We start from the raw sequence: 9,114 nt of genomic DNA, 5'->3' as shown, positions 1-9,114 counted from the left end.
CCTCTTGAAAGTGAAAGAGGAGAGTGAAAAAGTTGGCTTAAAGCTCAACATTCAGAAAACGAAGATCATGGCATCTGGTCCCATCACTTCATGGGAAATAGATGGGGAAACAGTGGAAACAGTGTCAGACTTTATTTTGGGGGGCTCCAAAATCACTGCAGATGGTGATTGCAGCCATGAAATTAAAAGACACTTACTCCTTGGAAGGAAAGTTATGATCAACCTAGATAGCATATTCAAAAGCAGAGACATTACTTTGCCAACAAAGGTCCATCTAGTCAAGGCTATGGTTTTTCCAGTAGTCATGTATGGATGTGAGAGTTGGACTGTGAAGAAAGAGTCCCAAAGAATTGATGCTTTTGAACTGTGGTGTTGGAGAAGACTCTTGAGAGTCCCTTGGACTGCAAGGAGATCCAACCAGTCCATCCTACAGGAGATCAGTCCTGGGTGTTCATTGGAAGGACTGATGCTGAAGCTGAAACTCCAGTACTTTGGCCACTCATGCGAAGAGTTGACTCATTGGAAAAGCCCTTGATGCTGGGAGGGATTGGGGGCAGGATGAGAAGGGGATGACAGAGGATGAGATGGCTGGACAGAGGATGAGATGGCATCACCGACTCAATGGACATGGGTTTTGGTGGACTCTGGGAGTTGGTGATGGACAGGGAGGCCTGGTGTGTTGCGGTTCATGGGGTCACAAAGAGTTGGGCACAACTGAGTGACTGAACTGAACTGAACAGTGGAAACAGTGGGTGGCTTTATTTTTCTGGGCTCCAAAATCACTGCAGATGGTGATTGCAGCCATGAAATTAAAAGATGCTTACTCCTTGGAAGGAAAGTTATGACCAACCTAGACAGCATATTTAAAAGCAGAGACATTACTTTGTCAACAAAGGTCCATCTACTCAAAGCTATGGTTTTTCCAGTGGTTATGTATGGATGTGAGAGTTGGACTATAAAGAAAGCTGAGTGCAGAAGAATTGATGCTTTTGAACTGTGGTGTTTTAGAAGACTCTTGAGAGTCCCTTGGACTGGAAGGAGATCCAACCAGTTCATCCTAAAGGAGATCAGTCCTGGGTATTCATTGGAAGGACTGATGTTGAAGCTGAAAACTCCAGTACTTGGGCACCTGATGCGAAGAGCTGACTCACTGGAAAAGACCCTGATGCTGGGAAAAATTGAGAGCAGGAGGAGAAGGGGACTACAGAGGATAAGATGGTTGGATGGCATCACCGACTCAATGGACATGGGTTTGGGTGGACTCTGGGAGTTGGTAATGGACAGGGAGGCCTGGCGTGCTGTAGTTCATGGGATCACAAAGAGTTGGACATGACTGATCAACTGAACTGAACTGAAATGATGATCCTATTACTGTTTTCTTGATTGTTTTGGGTTTATTTTTGTAGGTAGGTTCTTTTCCTTTTGTTGTTTCCTGCCTGGAGAAGCTCCTTTAGAATTTGTTGTAAAGCTGATTTGGTGGTACTGATTCTCTTAACTTTTGCTTGTCTGGAAAGCTTTTGATTTCTCCATTAAATCTGAAGGAGAGTCTTGCTATTCTTGGTTGTAGGTTCTTCTCTTTCATCACTTTAAATATATCTTGCCATTCTTTTCTAGCTTGTAGAACTTCTATTGAGAAATCAAATGATAGCCTGATGGAGTTCCCTTGTATGTTATTTGTCATTTTTATCTTGTTGCTTTTAATATTTTATCTCTCTTTAATTTTTGTCAGTTTGAGTAATATGTGTCTTGGTGTGTTCCTCTTTGGGTTTATCCTGCCTGGGACTCCTTGTGCTTCCTGGACTTGGTTTACTATTTCCTTTCCCATGTTAGGAATGTTTTCAGCTATTATCTCTTCAAATATTTTCTCAGATCCTTTCTCTTTCTCTTCTTCTTCTGGGACCCATATAGTGTGAATGTTGGTGTGTTTAATGTTGTTCCAGAGGTCTCTTAGGCTGTCTTCATTCTTTTTTCTGTATTCTATTCTGTGGCAGTGATTTCCACCATTCTGTCCTCCAGGTCATTTATCAGTTCTTTGCCTCAGTTATTCTGCTATGGATTCCTTGTAGTGTACTATTCATCTCTGTTTGTTTGTTTTTTAGTTCTTCTAGGTCTTTGGTTAACATTTCTTGCATCTTCTCAGTCTCTGCCTTCATTCTTTTTCTGAGATCCTGAATCATCTTCATTATCATTATTATGAATTCTTTTTCTGGAAGGTTGCCTATCTCCACTTCATTTAGCTGTGTCTATGGGTTTTACCTTGTCCCTCATCTGGGATATAACTTTGTGCTTTTCCACACTGATTAACTTTCCGTAATGTGGTTTGGTTTTAGTTGCTGTGGGATTGTGATTCTTCTTGCTTCTTCCAGTTTCCCTGGTGGCTCAGATGGTACAGTCTGCCTGCAATATGAGAGACCCAGGTTTGATCCCTGGGTTGGAAGATCCCCTGGAGAAGGAAATGGCAGCCCACTCTAGTATTCTTGCCTGGAAAATCCATGGATGGAGGAGCCTGGCAGGCTACAGTCCATGGGGTCACAAAGAGTCAGACATAACTAAATGACTAACATTTCTTTCTTGCTTCTTTTGTCTGCCCTCTGAGAGAGAAGGCTTAGAGGCTTGTGTAAGCTTCCTAATGGGAGGCACTGGTATTGGAGAAAACTGGGTCATGCTCTGGTGAGCAGGGCCTTGCTCAGTAAAGCTTTAATCTAATTGTCTCCTGAGAATCCCATGGATAGTGAGCATGGCGGGCTACAGTCCATAGGGTCGCAAAAAGTTGGATATAACTGAAGTGACTTAATACACACTGAGTAAGTCTGTTTTAGGACAGAGACCAAAACTTATCCGTTTTTATATTACTTATATCTAGTACCATGTACTAGCTTTTGTGCTTATTGGATAAAGATAGGTAATATTTTTTTTTTCCAGATATTGAGACCTTAACTTTAATGTTGATATAAAATTCTACTTTATATTCACAAATTTTATCAATATTTTGGTGAAAGGTTTTCTTTTTTTAACTTTTTTATTATAAATTTATTTATTTTAATTGGAGGCTCATTACTTTACAATAGAAGATAGGTAATATATAATTTTTGAATTATAGCATAATAGTGTATTTGACAATATGAATGACTTTGCTCAGGTAAAAATATCGTGTACATAGGTAGAAAATATTAAATGAACTTGCTATCATCCCCATTCTTGTGTCCTTGTAACACATCACTCATCAGTTAAGAAACTCCTGCCCCCTAAACTTGGATATACCCAACAGTTATCTCTTTAACCATGCAGTTCACTACCAAATTATGCTAGTCAATCTATTCCTAGAGTATTACTTACTACTTTTAGTATAATAGTAAGCACACTGGACTAGATGTCTGGAAACATGGGGCAAAGCCTGGCTTTGAAGCATATTAGGTACATGACATGGAGCTTATTATATAAATTTTTGTCCTTCATTGCTTTGTTTGTAAAATAAGGATCATAGTAACTGTGATTTAGAGGACCAACAAAGAACAGAAGGGCATGCTGGATACTGAAAAGAGCTTAGAAATAAGGGATTTGGGTCACAGTCTTGGATCAGGCTCTTATAAATTAGATAAACTTGAACAAGCAGGAAACCCCATGATGGCAACGTCTGCATATATTTTGTTTTCCTTCCTATCCACAGGCAGCATAGCATCTACTTAGAGAGTATGCAAATGGTATTTATTGACTTAAACAATTTGTCAAATAAGGGGATTTTAGAAAATTGTTCCTTATATCCCTTTTTCTTCATACATTCTATAATTTTTGGTCATGGAAGTATAAGTGCATTGAAGATCAAAGGGTGTATTTATAAGGGACTCTTTAAATTTTGGCTGCATTACTATTTTGAAGCTGCTATAGGAGAAGGAAGAGACTTTTATTGATATTAAGGCTACATAACTAGTGTCAGGGTTCGATTTTTCAATCAGTTCAGTTCAGTCACTCAGTCGTGTCCGACTCTTTGTGACCCTGTGGACTGCAGTATGCCAGGCTTCCCTGTCCATCACCAACTGTCAGAGCTCACTCAAACTCATGTCCATCAAGTCAGTGATGCCATCCAATCATTTCATCCTGTCGTCCCCTTCTTCCTGCCCTCGATCTTTCCCAGCATCAGGGTCTTTGCCAATGAGTCAGATCTTCACATCAGGTGGCCAAAGTATTGGAGTTTCAGCTTCAGCATCAGGCTTCCAATGAATGTTCAGGACTGATTCCTTTAGGATGGACTGGTTGGATCTCCTTGCAGTCCAAGGGACTCTCAAGAGTCTTCTCCAACACCACAGTTCAAAAGCATCAATTCTTTGGTGCTCAGCTTTCTTTATAGTTCAACTCTCACATCCATACATGACTACTGGAAAAACCATAGCTTTGACTAGATGGACCTTTGCTGGCAAAGTAATGTCTCTGCTTTTTAATATGCTATCTAGGTTGGTCATAGCTTTTCTTTCAAAGAGCAAGCATCTCTTAATTTCACAGCTGCAGTCATCATCTTCAGTGATTTTGGAGGACCCCCCCCCCCCGAAAAAAAATAAAGTCTGTCACTGTTTCTACTGTTTTCCCATCTTTTTGCCATGAAGTGATGGCTATGGCCATATCATCCTGAAGGCACCCGATCTCATCTGATCTCAGAAGCTAAACAGGGTCGGGCCTGGTTAGTACTTGGATGGGAGACTGCCTGGGAATACCGGGTACTGTAGGCTTTTGGGGGCTTTTCCGATAGCTCAGTTGGTAAAGAATCTGCCTGCAGTGCAGGAGACCCCAGTTTGATTCCTGGGTTGAGAAGATCCCCTGGAGAAGGTATAGGCTACACATGCCAGTATCCTTGGGCTTCTCTTGTGGCTCAGCTGGTAAAGAATCTCCCTGTAATGTGGGAGACCTGGGTTTGATCCCTGGGTTGGGAAGATCCCCTGGATAAGGGAAAAGCTGGCCTGGAGAATTCCATGGACTACAGTCCATGGGGTTGCACAGAGTCAGACACAACTGAGAGACTTTCACTTCACTTCACATTTTTCAATAGGGAGGCAAAATCTAGAGTAAGGACTATAGAATTCTGCTTGGCTATTATTTGTATATTTTTACATAATTATTTGCATGTCAATATTGCTGAGACTGCCTGCATCTAATTAAAAAAAATATTTCCTTGATAATTCTGATATATATATAGCACCTTTATTTGACAGTAATTCATTGCACTTTCCCCACCCCTTTTTCCTTTTGAAAATTGGTAAGACAATACTTGGTTCTTATCTGGCAAGAAATACTCTTTTGTTGCTACTTTGTAGGAATGATTTGGCTAGAATTGGTATACAATAGATATTGGTATACAACTGTATGCCTCTGGATGCAGGGAATGAAAATCTTAATGTGATTTTCATTCCCCCCCCCCACCCCCACCCAGAACATTGTGGTTTAAACCTGTTGAAAATAGAGTAGGTTAATTTTCAGGCTTGTTTATTTTCTCAAAAGTTAGGCCACTGAATAGAGTACTTTTTGACATGTACATTCTGCTGTCACATTAAATCTTACATCTGCATCTAAAAAATCAGCATAATAATGATACTAGTAAACTTGAGCAATTTTTAAAGCTTTTCTTCTGCTTATGGAAGGTATTACCTGCTTTCTTTTGACTGTGGAAGTCTCAGGTCAGCAACGATATAGCAGGATGCATATCACTGCAGAATTTCTTCATTGTCATCTGTTGCTGGCAATATGGCTAGATGTGAAAAAGAAAATGACTGCTTCTTTTAATTTCCTTTTCCTATCTTTTAAAATAAGTTATCTGTGTGTGTGTTCATGCCAAAACATCATTTATGGTATGTGTGTGTGTGTATGAGAGGCACAAAGGAGGGAGGAACCTGGATGGAAGGTACAGTTAACTTTTCTTGGGCAAAACTGTTTTCCTATTTGGCCTTTGTATTAAAGGTAAGTTGTGAATCATGACTTTCGAATCAATACATTTTCCAACAGAATATATGCTGTAACTTCCTGTTTATTTGTATTGAAGTATAGTTACCTTGAGGCTTCTTGGGTGGTGCTAGTGGTAAAGAATCTGCTTGCCAATGCAGGAGACACAAGAGACACAGGTTCAATCCCCGGGTCAGGAAGATCCACTGGAGAAGGAAATGGCAACCAACTCCAGTATTCTTACTCGGAGAATCCCATGGACAGAGGAGCCTGATGGGCTACAATCCATGAAGTCACAAAGAGTTGGACATGACTGAGCGACTTAGCATGAATAGTTGCTTTACACTGCTGTACAACAAAGTGAGTCAGGCATACATATACATATATCCCCTCTTTTATGGAGGATATTTCTTTCTTTCTTTCTTTTTATCTTTCCTCGCTGTGCCACATGAGATGTGGGATCTAAGTTTCCCAGCCAGGGATCAAACTTGAGCCCCCTGCGTTGTAAGCGCAGAGTCTTAACCTTTAGACCACTGGGGAAGTCCGATAACTTCTTGTTTGGAATGTTCTTATTTTATCGACTACTGTCTCTGTCTTTCTTTCCTCAGGAATTTCTGGACTTGGAAACTTGTGGACATGTGAGAACTATGTTATATTCAAAACTTATACTTTTGTCCATGTGTTAAATTACAATTTTTTTTGTATAACTATACAATAAATACACAGTCTTTGTTGGTTAGAAAGTAGCAGCATTTGTTCTTTCCAAAATTAAGCTTTGAGTTTCATTGATAGACTATCAATTGATAGTTTCATTGATACACTATTGATAGACTATCAGATTTCAGTCATGTCCGACTCTTTGCGACCCCTGGACTGTACCCTGCCAGGCTCCTCTGTCCATGGAATTTTCTCCAGGTCAGAATACTGTAGTGGGTAGCCGTTCCCTTCTCCAGGGGCTCTTCCTAGCCCAGCAATAGAACCCAGGACACCTGCATTGCAGGCGGATTCATTACTGTCTGAGCCCCAAGGGAAGCCCAGACTATCAGGATTACAACAAGTTTCAAGATAGTTTAGCATTTTTGTTTTTCAGATGAGGGAATTGTGGGTGAGAGCGAGCAAGTGACTGTGTCCAAGGTCTCACTGCTTTAACAGTGACAAGACCACTGTGACACACTAGATCTCAAATTTCATAGTCCTTTCTGTTTTTTATTGTATCACATGCAACATAAATATGTCAAAAAACAAGCCTTAGTTCCCCCATTCCCTTACTTTCCAACTCCCATGGAAATAGGATTGTAGCTTGAAGATTGACTGAATTTGGTAGTTTAAAATATCTCTCTTCTACCTCCATGATGCAGTGGAAAGAGCATTTATCTGGAGTCAATTTTGAACAATATTGACTGAATGCCTTCTCTGTGCCAAATTTGAGACCAGGACCTGGAAATACAGAAGTGAATGAGGCACATAATCCTAGTGTTTACAGTCAGCTCAGACTTCTGGTCCGGCCTCTTATTACTTATCTATCTTTAGGTAAATCATTTCATCTCTCTGAAACTCCATTTTCTGATCTTTAAAATAAGGGCAAATTCTACTTTTGAAAGTTGTGAAGATTAATTAAACTTTAATAAAAGCAAATCTTATAGCACATTTCTGACAAACAGTAGGCGTGCACTCAACAAATGTTAGTCTTCCCTCTTACATCTAAGGGTTACTGTGAAAAGCAAGTAAGAGAATATACATGAAAATGCTTTGTGAATTGGACACAAAATTCCATGGACAGAGGAGCCTGGCGTGCTACAGTCAATGGGGTTGCAGAGTCGGACATGACTTAGTAACAATAGCAACCACAAATTATAGACAAAGTTGGGGTTTTACACATATTGCCTTTCTTCACCTTGTAAGTTCCAGTCAAATGAAAAGAGGCAAGCATCTCAAGATAAAGTAGCAACTTAATTATAGATTAAGGCTGTGTTCGAGATTGTAGTTTTGATGTGCTTCCCAACACTTTACTCTAAAATTAAATTTACCCACACAGATAGGCACAGAACAGTGTGTGTAGGCACAGGTCTTACCATTGGGGCAGTAATTTTGCAATGCAGAAGGCAAACAGAATGAATGCTTCCTGAATGGAAACAGAGAACCCTGAAAGAGCAGAGCTGCCCATGGACAAATTGTTTTTAAACTCACTAATTACTCCATCTCAGTAGATAAGTCACTCCATCTCACATGAAAAAGAAACAGGAAATGGTATTTAGGAAGGAAGCCTTTCTCTGTGGAAAGAAAACAAGAGGACAGAAAATACAGGTTTCTCTAACAGACACATATACATTGCTATGAAGAAATTAAAATTCAACCCTCTTCCCCCAGCCCCCCATTCTTATACGAACTGCTATTTCATGTATGAAAATATCCTTATATTGTCTTCAAAGCTATTTACACCTCTTTCCCCAGCTTATAATATGTTTAATAAAAAATACAGATTAGAAAATTCTGCTGTATTACATTGTATATTATATTCTGTATACACAGTATATACAGACTGTATGGTATGTTTGTGTGTCCTAAAGGAATGTATATTTATTAGAGGAAGTGGAGAGGGAAATTAAAGTCCTCAGTGTGTCCATCTTCAGGTATGATTATGAATGATTATTATTATGCATTTTGTACTTTTCAGAATTTGTTAATGATGTATTTTTTAAAAGGTGTCAATGTCCTTCCTGCCAAAACGCAACTTTAAAAAAGCACAAACGATAACAAAATCTAGCCATGTTGTTTCTTCTTCTCCAATGCTGGCAATATTTTCCATTTTTCCCTTTTCAGTTATGGTCAGTACAAGTGGTCTACAAACTCACTTGGTGCAGTAAACGGTGGTGGAAAGTCACCTGAAGACTAATTAAACATAATCGTGTGTGAGTGCACGCTGTCATTTCTATCGTGTCTGATTCTTTGCAATCCTATAGACTAGAGCTCACCAGCTCTAGTAAGCTCGCTATTCAGGAGATTCTACAGGCAAGAATACTGGAATTGGTAGCCATTTCCTTCACCAGGGGATCTTCTTGACCCAGGGATCAAACCTACGTCTCCAGCATTGCAGGCAGATTCTTTACCACTGAGCCACTGGGGAAGTGCCAAGCAAACATCAAATTGCAACTATTATAGCAGACACTGTCATTTCTAAGTATCTATCTT

At 39.8% G+C, this 9,114-nt stretch overlaps 1 pseudogene; it reads left to right on the top strand.

Annotated features, from left to right (window-relative positions):
* Window positions 1-4,602: 4,602 nt before the first annotated feature.
* Window positions 4,603-4,721, top strand: LOC113897974 (annotated as a pseudogene).
* Window positions 4,722-9,114: the final 4,393 nt, after the last annotated feature.

Source organism: Bos indicus x Bos taurus, chromosome 8 (assembly GCF_003369695.1).
Source record: "Bos indicus x Bos taurus breed Angus x Brahman F1 hybrid chromosome 8, Bos_hybrid_MaternalHap_v2.0, whole genome shotgun sequence".
NCBI lineage: Eukaryota > Metazoa > Chordata > Mammalia > Artiodactyla > Bovidae > Bos > Bos indicus x Bos taurus.
This window is presented reverse-complemented; position numbering and strand designations above follow the sequence as displayed.